Source organism: Mirounga leonina, unplaced genomic scaffold, assembly GCF_011800145.1.
Source record: "Mirounga leonina isolate KUSES-001 unplaced genomic scaffold, KU_Mleo_1.0 Mir_115, whole genome shotgun sequence".
In the NCBI taxonomy this organism is placed as follows: domain Eukaryota; kingdom Metazoa; phylum Chordata; class Mammalia; order Carnivora; family Phocidae; genus Mirounga; species Mirounga leonina.
The window spans coordinates 36773415-36786753 of record NW_023270268.1 but is presented as its reverse complement, the minus strand read 5'-3'; the positions used below and the strand labels follow the sequence as shown (position 1 = coordinate 36786753).

Here is a 13339-nt window from a genome sequence, read left to right as displayed (position 1 = left end):
TGCAGTTCTTCCTTTCTCCCTTGCCAGACTTCTCTCTGGGTCCTCCCTAGGTCCTTCCTTCTTTTCTCATAAGGCTCCATCCTCAACCTTTGCCTCCCTATATTCTCTCTCTAGAAAATCTTTTCTCCCACCTCTTGACTTTTTCTTATATCTAACGACTTCCAAGCTAGCTCTAGCTTTCCTCTGTGGCACAAAGCCCCCAGGGAGCTGTCACCACCTCCAACTCAGCACCTCTCAAATGCAGCTCCTTACCCACCTTTGAAGTTTCCCTCACGGGCAGCACTCTGGGCGAAACCTCAGCGGCAGCTTTAGTTACTCCTTCTTCATTGAGATGTCAGATGGTGTTCTTTCCTTTGCATCTGTTCCTTTCCCATTTCACGTCTTCCCCTCCCACACTCCCCCCTTACCCTGATGGACTGTGGGAGCCTTCTAACTGGTCTCCCTGTCTCTGGTTTCTGCCCTGCCTTTCCTCCCTATCGCTCTCCCCATGAGCTACTCACAACAGCTTGCCCCTGATGCATAGCTGTGACACTCCCCTGTTCAAATATACTCAATAGACTCCTATTGGTTTAATACATTCATATTTCCCAGCTGGACATACAAGACCATTATTGTTTGCCACTGAACGTTCTCAGTTTTATTTCCCACTTGATGCCTGTATAGGCCAGTTCTAACTCAGCTGGACTCACTACCTTTCCCTGAATACGGTCCATGCTCTCTTGTTCTCCTGCTATTCTTCCTATCTCAAATGCAGTCTCCTCATCTCTCTCTTTTAAAAGATTTATCTTTTTAAAAGATATTTTATTTATTTGAGACAGAGCGCGAGTGCGTGCATGAGCAGGGATGGGGGGCTGGAGAGGAGGGGCAGAGGAAGAGGGAGAAGCAGACTCCCCGCTCACCAGGGAGCCAAATGCAGGGCTCGATCCCAGGACCCTGAGATCATGACCTGAGCAGAAGGCAGATGCTTAATCAACTGAGCCACCCAAGAGCCCCTATTTATTTCCTTTAAAGGCAGGGGGCAGAGGGAGAGGGAGAGAGAGAATCTCAAGCACACTCCCTGCTGAGCACAGAGCCCTATATGGGGCTTGATCTCATGACCCTGAGATCATGACCTGAGCCAAAATCAAGAGTTGGATGCTTAACTGATTGAGCCACCCAAGTGCCCCTTCTCCACATCTCTTTTATGGAAACTCTACATCCTTCAAGGACTTGCTTAAATGCCTTTTCTCAAGAAAGAGTCCCTTGACTCCTAGAGGTAAAAGAGACCTCTTCCTTTTTGATTTACCAAACTATCTTTTTAGGCATTTACCACACGGTGTTCTGCATATGCTATTTCCTCATCTATACATAACAGGGTCTGAGAGGGAAGGACCCAGATCTTTTTGCTACTGAATCCTCTGTTTTCTCTAGCACAGTGACGTACTCATGTAGGCACTCAATAAATATTTGTTGTATAACATTTATAGAACTAGAAGTTTACAAAGCACATTCACATTCAACATCTCATTTGTTCTATTTGGAGTTAAGTTTATTACAAGCAGCATTCAAGACTTACAAACTGATTTCTGTTGCTTAATGCAATTATTGGAGCTCTCTAACTTTGTACTCTGTAAATTAAAGTATCTCTTAAATTGCTTTACCTTTGAACACTTCTAGTCCTGGGTAGCCTACGAAGCTAGAAGAGGAGAGCATTTCAAGTTAAAGAAAGCCCCCTTGCCAAACTGCTTTCCTCTGTGTCTATTGGTTAAGTGTACAAACAAAAGACCTCTATAAGCAGGTGACAGTAATGGCAAAATCAAAATTTAAAAGAGAAGAAATTCCTTTCTTTTTTGGGGGGAAGGAGGGCCGAGGGAGAGAGAGAATCAAGCAGGCTCCACACCCAGTATGGAGCCCAATGCGGGGCTTGATCTCACAACCCTGAGATCAGGACCTAAGTGAAAATTAAGAGTTGGATGCTTAACCGACTGAGCCACCCAGGCGCCCCGAGAAGAAATTCCTTTCTTAAGATTTCAAGATTTTTAAAGATCTATATATCCTTTATGGGTCAATCTCGAACTTCCTTGGAGCTGACATTCTAGTATGTTAACAACAGCAAATCTCTAACAGTTGGACAAATAATTCCTTGCTAAGAGATTGAACATGATTAATACCATGATTGTAAAAATACGGTATGCTTGGTCTTGAATACCCAAGTGCCTTGTAGGAGTTTAATATACATTTGTTGAGTGAACAAATCAATGAATTAATTCAGAGAAGACCTTACTATTGTTTGTAAGTTGAAAGTATCAGTTTTAGTAATCAGATGGAAGTATAGGTTAAATTTGAAAAAACTGCATCAAAAGGCAAGAACTGTGACAATGTCAGCTACTCAGGTCTCTTCCTGTTAACAGATCCCACGCTGACTGCTGGAGAGGCAGGTGAAGGAGGGGTGAACGTCAGGCACTGCCCAACTGACTGCCTCTTTGGAGTTTAGGCTGCAGACTCCTCAAGGGCCAGCACTTTGCCTTGAACTTTGTGGTCCTAGCATTGTGCTTCGCATACGGAATGTGCACCACACATATGGTATGAGATATAAAGCCCTCCATGGCCTGCATTTTCACACTTTATTCCTTCACATCTGTTCTTCTTTACCTTGTAGGGGTATTGTGAGGAGTTACAAAAAAACAAAAACAAAAAAACCCCCAGCATTTTGCTGGGCTGTCAGTTCTTGTCTACATAAACTGCAAGCATCCTAGGGGTGAGCTCTTCACATGTATACTCTCAGGGCCTAGCATGGTGCTCTCCCTCCGGCAGCCCCTGAGCTGGCTACATGACTGAGCAATGGAGATCCAAGTGTCATCCTGCCTTGGCCCCAGCCCACTGGGTTACCCCGTAGAGCCATTTAAACTCTCTGGGCCTCAATGATGTCTGTGGTCCCTTCCAGTCTGGACAAGCTAGAGATCTATGAAGAGATTTAAAGAAGGTCCCACGACAGTCACTGGCAGAACTGGAATGAGAGGCCAGTTGTCCTGAAGCCCTGTTTCACTTAGTCCCCCCTTCATCACAGGAGCCTCCTGTCTCCTTAATAACAGTTCACTTAAATGTCATTGTCACTCTGTAATCCCCCAATCTGGTGGATCGCTGGCACAAATCATATGACCCTTGGGAGTCCTTCAGTCCCTCAGAAAAACCCTTTTTTATTTCATACAGACTAAGGAGAAACACAAATTCAGTTACCTCAGTTAGAACACACCAGCACTAACAGTTTCTTGTGCTTTGGAAGGAATCACTCGGAAATTCTTGGTTCTGAGTCCTCCATCTCCTCCACATCAAGACCTAAAAAAGAAAGAAAGAAGGGAAGAAATAGCACAGTGTCCCATGACTGGCTGCCAGGATTTGATGTTGCAGCAACAACAGTAATTACAATTACCATGTGTCTTGAACACCTACTCTAAGTCAAGCACTGAGCAAAATACTGACATATGTGACCTCATATAGTCTTCATAATACCCCTCCCTCCGATGTAGGAGACATTCCCCACTTTAGAGCTACAGAAAAAGAGGCTCTGAAAGGTCACGGAATCTATTCAAGGTCACACAGGTAGTTTATGTAAGATCTGAGACTTAAACCCAGGTTCAGTTGACTCCAAAGCTTGGGTTATTAACCTGTAAACAAGTGTTTTAAAAACTTTGTGGCAGTGACCTACCGTTTTAAAAAAATTACATTATATAAACCCCAAAGTCTCAAAACAACAACAATGCACTCTGATATTTTCTATTCTCTTCTTTTCTATATTGGATTACGTATTTTATATCTTTTTTAAAAATTCCTGTAGTAACCCACTAAACTGATTCCACAATCTTCTAATGGGTCCCTACTCTTGTTGGAAAAACACTATACTTACATACGGTACCTCACCAGAAGTTTCTCTGAAACCACGGACTAAATTCTCCTATGCTTTTTAGCCATGCGAACCTAACGGGAGTAGCTGAGCTTCGTAATTGGGAGAAAAGTCTTTTAACCTTTAAAATATGTATAAGGCACCATAACATATATCATCTGTAATGGATCCTTAAAAGGAATATTCAATTAGGGCCACAGTCCAGAATGGAATTAGTCACTTACCTACAGCAGAGCAGGACTTAATAAGTGGAATCGCGGACACACTAAAATCTCGGGTGATTTATTATACACCCTGCAAAGCAGCAGCTTACAGCGGGCGGTTGTGTTGTACCAACAGAACAGACCTAACTACTTGCAGAAGTAAGAGGCTGAGATTGCAAACCCCTGGGGGCAGGGCCCTGCCTTTGCACGTCCCATTCAATTCCAGGGGCTTGGTGTTGAACCAAGAAAGTCATCAGGTTCCCACTGGGTCGGGCCTGGGGTCCCAGTCGCAGGCCGGAGCCAGGGGAGCTGTGACTGTCAGCGCAGTTCCTGAGCCTGCTGGACCTGAGCCCTAAGGTCCCCAGCCCTTGGGTGCGCGTTTCTCCCCCCGCCCCCCGCCCTCTCGCCCAGTCGCGCGGCTGGGCCACGAGATGCGGCGCCACCTGCCCGGGGCAGCAGTTGGCCCCCTTCTCCCCCTGAGGCGCAGGCCCCCGGCTCCTGGCACCTGCGGCCGCTGGGTCCCTGCAGCAGCTCGGCTTTCCAGCGCTCGCGGAGCTCACAGCCCTGCGCCAGCCTTTGCCAGCCAGGTTTCGGGGCTCCTTCCTGGGGAGAGGAGGGGGTCAGGCTGGTCGCGCCCGGGGCCCCGCGCCCGCAGGCCGCACCTCGCCCACCCAGCCCCGCACACAGACCCCGCGAATGGCACTTACAGGGCTCGACCGCTCCAGCGCCAGCGCGTTCCCCCGGGGCTCCATGTCTCTTCCGGACCCGCGAGTCCGGCCGCTGCGCCACACAGCACCGCCCAGAAAATGGACGCCGGCGGCTCGGCTCCGCCGGCCCGGCCCGCCCCCGGCGCCGGGTAGAGGACGCGGCGGGTCTGGGAAGAGGTCGGCCCGACCCTCAGCCCGCGGGCCCCGGCGCCCGGGGAGCCGCCGCGCGGAGGACGAGGCCTCGGGAGGGCGGCGGCGGGACCGGGGCGGGGGACGCACGACGGCCGCGCGAGGCCCGGGCCGAACCTGGTGCGACGGCGGGTGGGGGTGGGGGTGGGGGTAGGAACCCCCGACGGCCCCGCGGGGGCCCCAGACTGCGCCAGGGGGCAGTGGCCTGCGCCTCGTTCCCGAGCGAGGACACGGCTAGGAACCTGGCCCAAGGACAACCCAGTTTGGGGGGCCAGCGGCCACTGTCACCATCAGAACAAGGCCTGGGGCGGCAGAAGGGCCCCCGGGTTCCAGATCCCGATCTCAAGAGGGCATCCAAGCCCTGCACACTTCAGAGAGGCAGGATTCGGAGAAAGTCAAGTGCAGTTTTAATGTAATCAAATTCTCAGGAATAGTGTGTCACCTGTGCTTTCCCATGGCTGTCAGGGGAGGCCTAGATCGATTTTCCCAACGGGTATAAAAAAACCATTTCACGCAAAACACCCAGTCCTCTTCCTCAAATAAAGGGCGCTGACTGCCCGCTAGGATCTTTCTTCCAAGATTCAGGGACTGCTCATTGAAAAAGTATTTACTTACACCACAAGGTTGCCTTGTGGAGCTATCAGCCTCCTGCACTAACGTGCAGGTTTTGTTTGTTTGCAGGTTGTTTTTTTGTTTGTTTGTTTGTTTTTAAACAAAACCACCCATATTCCCTGCATTTTGGTAGTATGAGTCTGATGTAAAATTTTCTTGAGCAAAGATTTACTCCCAGATTACAACTTAAAAGGATAAAAAGCCTGTTATCCTGCTTTTAGTTTGGAATACAATGTTTCCAATTCTGCATCTCCATTCCCGACCATATTTTAAGAACCCTATCATCTTGAAACTAAAGTAGATTACAATATTAAATACACAGCTAGCAAAACATTTTAAATAATCAAGGAAAAATATATTGACTTAAAGTCAAATTAAAGAATTATGTAATTTAAAAATAAAGGCAGGGTTTTAAAGGCTGGCGGTTTGGGCAGCATGCACACACATGTACGCCAGCAGTCCCAACCTTCTCGAAGCCAAGCACTCTCTAGTCTTTCTCAGTAGGCCACATGTTTAGAAAGCTCTCTTCCACTAAATTGTGTTTATTAACTAATGATTCATCTTCCCAATTAAAAAACAACCTGCAATGTTTTTGTGTAAATAACCGCCAATCAGAGCTTCTACAAAACCTGAGCCAATTCATTGTCAATCGTAGATTCCAACCTAAAGAAACTTGTGGTCTGATTGCAAGTTTATGTGTTTTCGTTGAGGCTTTTGGAAACTGTGAAAACCATTTGGAGACCTCCAAGAAAACTGAGGTACACAAATTAGGAACCACGGGTTGGAAAGTGCCAGTATGAGGCATGACTCTCTCTGCTTCCCTAAGATTGGAAGGCGGGAAGTGGTCAAGCAAGGGAGTTTGGCGTTTGGATTCTGCCTGGCTGGGTTTAAAGCCCAGCTTTGTCACTTACAGAGTCACTCGCTGTGTAATTTTAGGCAAGTTACTTAACCTCCCTGAGCCTCAGCTTCCTCATCCATAAAATGAGGCTTATTTTAATATTACACTTACCTTGTAGGGCTTCTTAATAACTTAATGGGATAATACATGCGAAGTATCTACAAAAGTGCCTGGCCCATAGTAAGCGTTCTATAAGTGTAAACTGTTGTGGCTGCTAGTGGAAGGCAATTATTCAGAGCTCTAAGGTCCTACCATCCAAGCAGTAAGAATCATAGCTATGAACGTAAAGCAACCTTTATACCCTAGAAATTTTCCATGCGTAAGCTGCCAGGGTCACATGGTGAGTGACATAAAGGGATTTAAACACAGGTCTGTCTCCACAGTCCACTTTCTGTGCTGCTAACATGTTCCAGGTGGTACCTTGATCAGACGCTGTCAACAGCTTGTTAAGGGTGAAATCGGCTCTGGCTTCCCTAAGAGGCTTAGCAAGTGAATGGTTCCTTACATCCATTTGGGAATTCACAAACAGTGGCATTTCTTTCCCATTAGAGCCAAATGTTTCTCCAGAAGCGTGTAGATTTCCCCAAATTGTTATTAATAACTGAAATATCATGGCAACAGTTTTAAACACCACAGACGAAAACTTACATAATCAGCCTGTCCTTCAAAATTTTCCACCCTTCCTCATAACCAGTCTCAGATTCTCTCTTAATCATGCTTCTGAGTACGGGAAACTATCTGGAAATTTCCAGGAACATCCCAACGTGTCATAATTTTATGCTTTTATGTAAAGATTTATTCTTTCCAAAACATTGTTTTTCTATATTTTTATACCTTTCAGTTCAATACATTTGCAAATCGGAAAAAAAAAAATGCTACAACTTTCGAGATCCTTTCTTCTGAAATATCTTCCAGTTCTTCCACATCTCCACAGTGTGGCTCCTGGTCCTTTCCTAGTGGCCTTTCCCAGGAGGTTTTCTACCCTCATTTCCTTTAATCCCCACTTGATTTCTGCTAGGCTACAGCTACATGTTTGCACTTTCTGATTTAGGGCTGTTGGTCAATGTAACATTTCCTGTCAGCCCCCCTTTTTAAGGTTTCAATATTATCATAATGTATAAAAAGACTAAAGTCTGTCTCTTTTTAAAACCCATTTCCTTCCTTAGTTTCCCACCATGCGTTAGGAGTCCAGAACTGGCTCCGTCTCCCATGTTTGCAGCACTCTTGTTAATTTGTTGCTTTACTTCTCTCTGTCCCTTATCCTGGGGACTCACCAAATTTGTATCCCTTGGCCTCCCTTTATGTGGCTGCTTATCTCTTTCCCTTCTAGCATTTAAGAAAGTCTGTCTGAACTGTAGTCGTCTCTATTCTCCACCACATTCCTGAAAAGTCCTCTTGTGACGGTGCATTGAGAGGTCTACCAAAGCCCCTGAAGAGGCAGTGTTTCCAACAGGGGCTCTAAGGCTCCTGGGAGCCAGGCAGGAAGTAGTGTGAACTGGGGTCTGCAGGATAATTCGTGTCCCACCTAAGTGAGGAACAGGCGTGGTCACTACCCAGCCCCAGAGCAACCCCTGCCGGGTCGGGGTGGGGGGTGGGGGGGTGGGGGCAGATCTACAGAATTTTCAAATGAAGCCAAAATCGGCATTTTTATGTAAAGTCTATGAAATGTTGACTACTTACACAAACGAAACAAACAAAGGCATCTGAATCTGATCAAGTCTCTAGCTGTAACTACCGATTTACAGGAAATTTCTGAGACAGAAGAACATGTAAAACAGCACCAAGGAGTATAATCAATCAGACTTCAGATTGTAGGAAACTCTACAGGTCAAACAGTTTCTTCAACAAATTTTTTATAGTAACAGCAAGGATGAAAGAAAGAGGGAAGGAAGCCAATAAATTAAATGACATTTAAGGGAATATCAATTGTACTATAAGGACCTTATTCGGAATCGTGCTTTGAACAAGTAAATTGGTTTTTATTTAAATGACATAATTGGACAGATTAGGCCAAATTAGGAGAAATGCTGACTATGATATTTGATGTTATTAAAGAACTATTATTTGTTGGTAATGATAATGATACTGTGGTTATTTTTCTTAGAAAATCACATTTTTTAAAGATTTTATTTATTTATTTGACAGAGAGAGATACAGCGAGAGAGGAAACACAAGCAGGGGGAGCGGGAGAGGGAGAAGCAGGCTTCCCGCTGAGCAGAGAGCCCGATGTGGGGCTCGATCCCAGGACCCTGGGGTCATGACCTGAGCCGAAGGCAGACGCTTAACGACTGAGCTACCCAGGTTCCCGAAAATCACATTTTTTAAATGTATTTTTTTAGTAACTCACATTTTAAGAATGTTTTCTTTAGAAATATTTCAAACTTATAGAAGAATTTCAAGAATAGTACCAAAAAACGCCTACATATATTCTACTCATATCTACCTACCTACTTATTTTTTCCTGAACTATTTGCAAGTTGCAGACATCATTCTCTTTTACCCCTAAATACTTCAGCATTTATTTGCTAAGTAAAAGGGCTTTCTCTTCATATCCTTGTCTTTTAGAGAATCACACTAAAATACTTAGAGATAAAATGATATGATATCTGGGATTTACTTCAAAATAATACAGGAGAGGATTTACATAAAACAAGGTTGGCCAGCCATTGAGAATTAGAGAAGTTGGGTGATGGCTACATGGGGGTTCATTAAACTAGCCTTTCCATATTTTGTACATGTTCAAGATTTTCATAATAAAGTTTTAAAAGATTATGTAATGAAAGGCTTTAAAATGATATGCTATTAAGTGAATAAGAGGAAGATACAAAATTGTCTACAAAATACCTCAAGGGGCGCCTGGGTGGCTCAGTCGTTAAGCGTCTGCCTTCAGCTCAGCTCATGATCCCAGGGTCCTGGGATCCAGCCCCACATTGGGCTCCATGCTCAGTGGGGAACCTGCTTCTCCTTCTCTCTCTGCCCCTCCCCCCTGCTTGTGTTCACTCTTTCTCTCTCTCTTTCTGTCAAGTAAATAAATACAATCTTTAAAAAAAAATACATTATCTCAAGTATTTAAAAAATCACCATGATAGATAAAAGATTGAAAGAATACATGCCCAAATAGTAACATTCCAAATTATTTCACAGTAGCTATATCTTACTTTTATAATTAGTTATAAGTATAATGAGAAGAATTAGAATAATTAGAAGCACTTAGAAAATTAGAAAAAAACACATTGTAACAGATTCAATTAAAATTATCGTTAACAAATAAAACACATATGTGGTCTGGACTGACCAATGGGCCCCGGTTTACTGATTTTGGCTTAGAAAATGGGTCCACAGACTATGGCCTATGGATCAAATTTGGCCCACCACCTATTTTTGTATAGCCTGCAAGCTGAGAATGGTTCTTACAATTTTAAATGATCAGAAAAAAAAAAAAAAATTGAAAGGAGAGTAATATTTCATGATGTGAAAATTACATGAAACTCAACTTTCAGTGTCCACAAATAAGTTTGTATTAGGACATAGCCACCATCATTCATTTCTGTATCTATGATAGTGCAGTGCATACATTATTATTGTTATATTGAATATTACATATTAAATTTTAAATTTTGTCAATAAAAAGCTTACGGAAATTTGTTTTCTCAGTTATTATATAAATATCTATATAGTATCCCCAATTGTGCCTCAATCCACAAAACCTAAAATATTTACTATCTGACTCTTTACAGAAAAAGTATGCAAACTCCTGGTGGAGGACCGGGCGTCCCCTGTGACCTAAAAGCAGCTTATTGTAGAAACTACACTGGACTAGGATGGCCTCTTAATGCTCCTAGTGACCTGGAGAAGTCATAACTTCTTTGTGCCACAGTTCCCTTAATGACAAAATAAAGTGTGTCTAAGGTCCACATGGCAAATGAAGTCTGTGATTCACATTTCTGCGAGAGCTCAACAAGCAGTACAGGGGTGATGACACCACCAAGGGCTGGCGTGGTCCTCCTGAAGATCAAGGAATTCTTTTTTTTTTAAAAGATTTTATTTATTTATTTGTGAGAGAGAGAGAACACAAGCGGGGGAGCGGCAGGCAGAGGCAGAGGGAGAAGCAGGCTCCCCGCCGAGCAGGGAGCCCGATGCGGGGCTCGATCCCAGGACCCTGGGATCATGACCTGAGTCGAAGGCAGACGCTTAACCGACTGAGTCCCCCAGGTGCCCAATCAAGGAATTCAAGGAGAATAACCTTTGGCACTCTGAGCAGAGCCTGGATAGGCTGGTGAAGAGCAAGGAAGAGGCCTCGGGAGCTCCAAAAGCAGAGCAGCATGCCTGCTGTGGGCAACATGACTTTGGGAGAGAATTCCTTAAATCTGCAGCTTCAGTCAGGTATTTTGGGGCTTATTTCTAGTCTTTGCTGTGTAGAAGACCACAGCACATGTAAAAAGTCTGCTCATTTAATTGAAAGTTTAATGCAGATCTAGCAGAGCGATGGGTGGGGGGATGAGGGGCTCTCTGGCATCCTCAGATATAGAATAGGAGCCTTGGGATGGGGACTTCATAAGATTCTGGGATAAATTACCCTCAAAGATGTCAGTCTGTAGGCTCTTTGTAACAGCCAACATGGGATAATTAAGCAGCAAGACCAACATCACCACCGAAGCCAGACAGAACATCATGGCACCAGTCCCTATGCAGCAGGCCTGCGGTCTGCATTCTAGGGGCTTTCCCAAGACTTCTTTTCCTAGTTGCACCCCCTCCCCACCCTTTCTCCCTTGTACCCTGCACCCCCTTCCCTTCAGGGTATGCACAGCAGCATCTCCTTTTGTTCACCAGCGGCCTCCTGACTGCTCCCTTTGTTTCCTCTTATTTTCTGAGCCCCCCCACCCCCTCCTCCACAGCCCTCTCAGTCTGTGGTCACCTCCGTCTCCCCATTTCGCCTCCTAGATGACCACCCCCTTCTCTTCCACATCATTTCCTCAATAGCCTGCAGTTTCTAGAAAATCCTTCAGTGATGTAGCCCCTCTCTTTCCCTACTAAAGGTTCCCCTCTTCCCTTCCACAGCTCAAGAAACGAGGGAGGGGGGAGAATTACAAGGGCACTGCCCTCCTGGGATTTAACCACATTCTCAGCTGGTGGCTTTTGTTTTCTCGGCTCACTGGCTTGTAAGGCCCTCAGGGCAGGCACTCCGCGTCACGCTCAGCGCTGGGGAAGATGGGCAGGACGGTTGGGCCTTAATTAGAGCAAGGCCTCAGACAGGGTAGAAGATTTTAGCAGGCAAAATGAAAAAGGAATTTCAAAATGTCCATTTGGCAGCAATGACCACAGGGGAAGGAAGAGGTTTATTGTATTATGTAAAGAAAATCACGAAAGCTCTCACAGCTTTTCACGAACACAGAAATAATATTTACACTGGCTTTTTAAAAACAAAACAGAACCGGAAAACAAACTCCCTCTGCAGGCCAAATGTAGTGAGTGTAGACCCAAGTGCTAGTCTTGAACCCTGAGCAGGGATAGCTGCAGAAGCAAGGAAAGAATTAAGGGAAAAGATGCAAAATGAGTTACCAGATCAAAAGAACAATTTTCTGGTCAACGAGACTTTGAGGCCACAGCAGAGCCACACTGGGATCACCTAACAGAGACATGAGCTTTGGCAACTAGTCTTTGATATACCCGCTACCCACCAAGCCTTCTGCAGGACAGCCAGCAGGGAGACCCCCACTGTCAGCCAGGGAAGGTAGAAAGGCAGAAGCATCTTGCCTGCATCACAAATTCAAATTTTTATATTCAAGGGCTTCTCAACTTAACATCTGCTCATGAATGCAAAAGGGTGTCAGCTGTTAGTGAAGTCACCTGGCAAATGTAGGCAGACCAGCTTGGAGTAGGACAGCCAGACATACGGTGGCTTATTAGGAGCCAAGACATCTTGGGAAGGTGATGAGGATGAGACATGGAGTCCCAGGAAGAACCACCCTTGCCATCAAGTGAAATGGCCCCAAACTGAAGGCCGGCCTCCAAGGGAACAGTGTAAAAGGCCCCTAAGAGAACAGCATGCCATTCATTTCTGTCTGGAACAGAGAGGACACACAACTGTGCCTGTCCATACAATGTCTTGCCTTGTGTAGGAACCTGGATGGAAGTTTCATAGGGTGTTTCATGTCATATTCCATTTCGCCTGGGTTGGAGTGCTACTTGCTCTCTACTCAACAAGCGATGGTCAAAGAAGTGAACTGAATTATTGATGCCCACTCCTCCACTGGTGGGCAAGACTGCTACAAAGGGCGAGAACATGTTTCATGCAGGGGAATGGTTCATAAGTCAGTCAAAACCAAAGTGTGAGGAGTCAGCCAGGCCACCTCTAACTTGTGATAAGCAAAACCCACTAAATTACGATTTATTTATTTATTTATTTATTTATTTATTTATTTATTTATTTATGAGAGAGCACAAGATGGGGGAGAGGGAGAAGCAGACTCCCCACTGAGCAGGGAGCCCGATGTGGGACTCGATCCCAGGACCCTGGGATCATGACCTGAGCCGAAGGCAGACGCTTAACCGACTGAGCCACCCAGGTGCCCCTAAATTATGAATTGGTTTTAGAAGATGCTTCTGACACATTCTGAAGCCTTCATAGGGTTTTATCGTTTCTTTCTTTTTTTAAAAAAAGATTTATTTATTTATCTGAGAGTGAGTGAGTGAGTGAAGGGGGAAAGGGGCAAAGGTAGAGGGACAGAGAGTCTTAAGCAGACTACGCACTGAGGGCCCCGACGCAGGGGCCAGTCTCAGGACCCTGAGATCACGACCTGAGCGGAATCTAAGTTGGACATTTAACCGACTACACCACCCAGGCGGCCCA

General features: G+C 45.3%; 1 protein-coding gene across 5 annotated transcripts in view; it reads right to left on the bottom strand.

Annotated features, from left to right (window-relative positions):
• ZBTB38 (zinc finger and BTB domain containing 38) overlaps positions 1–13339 on the bottom strand; it is a 127064-nt gene that overhangs the window by 43076 nt on the left and 70649 nt on the right. For 4 of the 5 annotated variants that reach the window (XM_034995973.1, XM_034995964.1, XM_034995957.1 and 1 more), the window contains one exon: positions 3217–3315. The gene's annotated coding sequence lies outside the window, so the exon portion shown is untranslated. Of the gene's footprint in view, positions 1–3216; positions 3316–4790; positions 5062–13339 lie in introns of those variants that run through there. The other variant, XM_034995987.1, reaches the window with a different exon arrangement.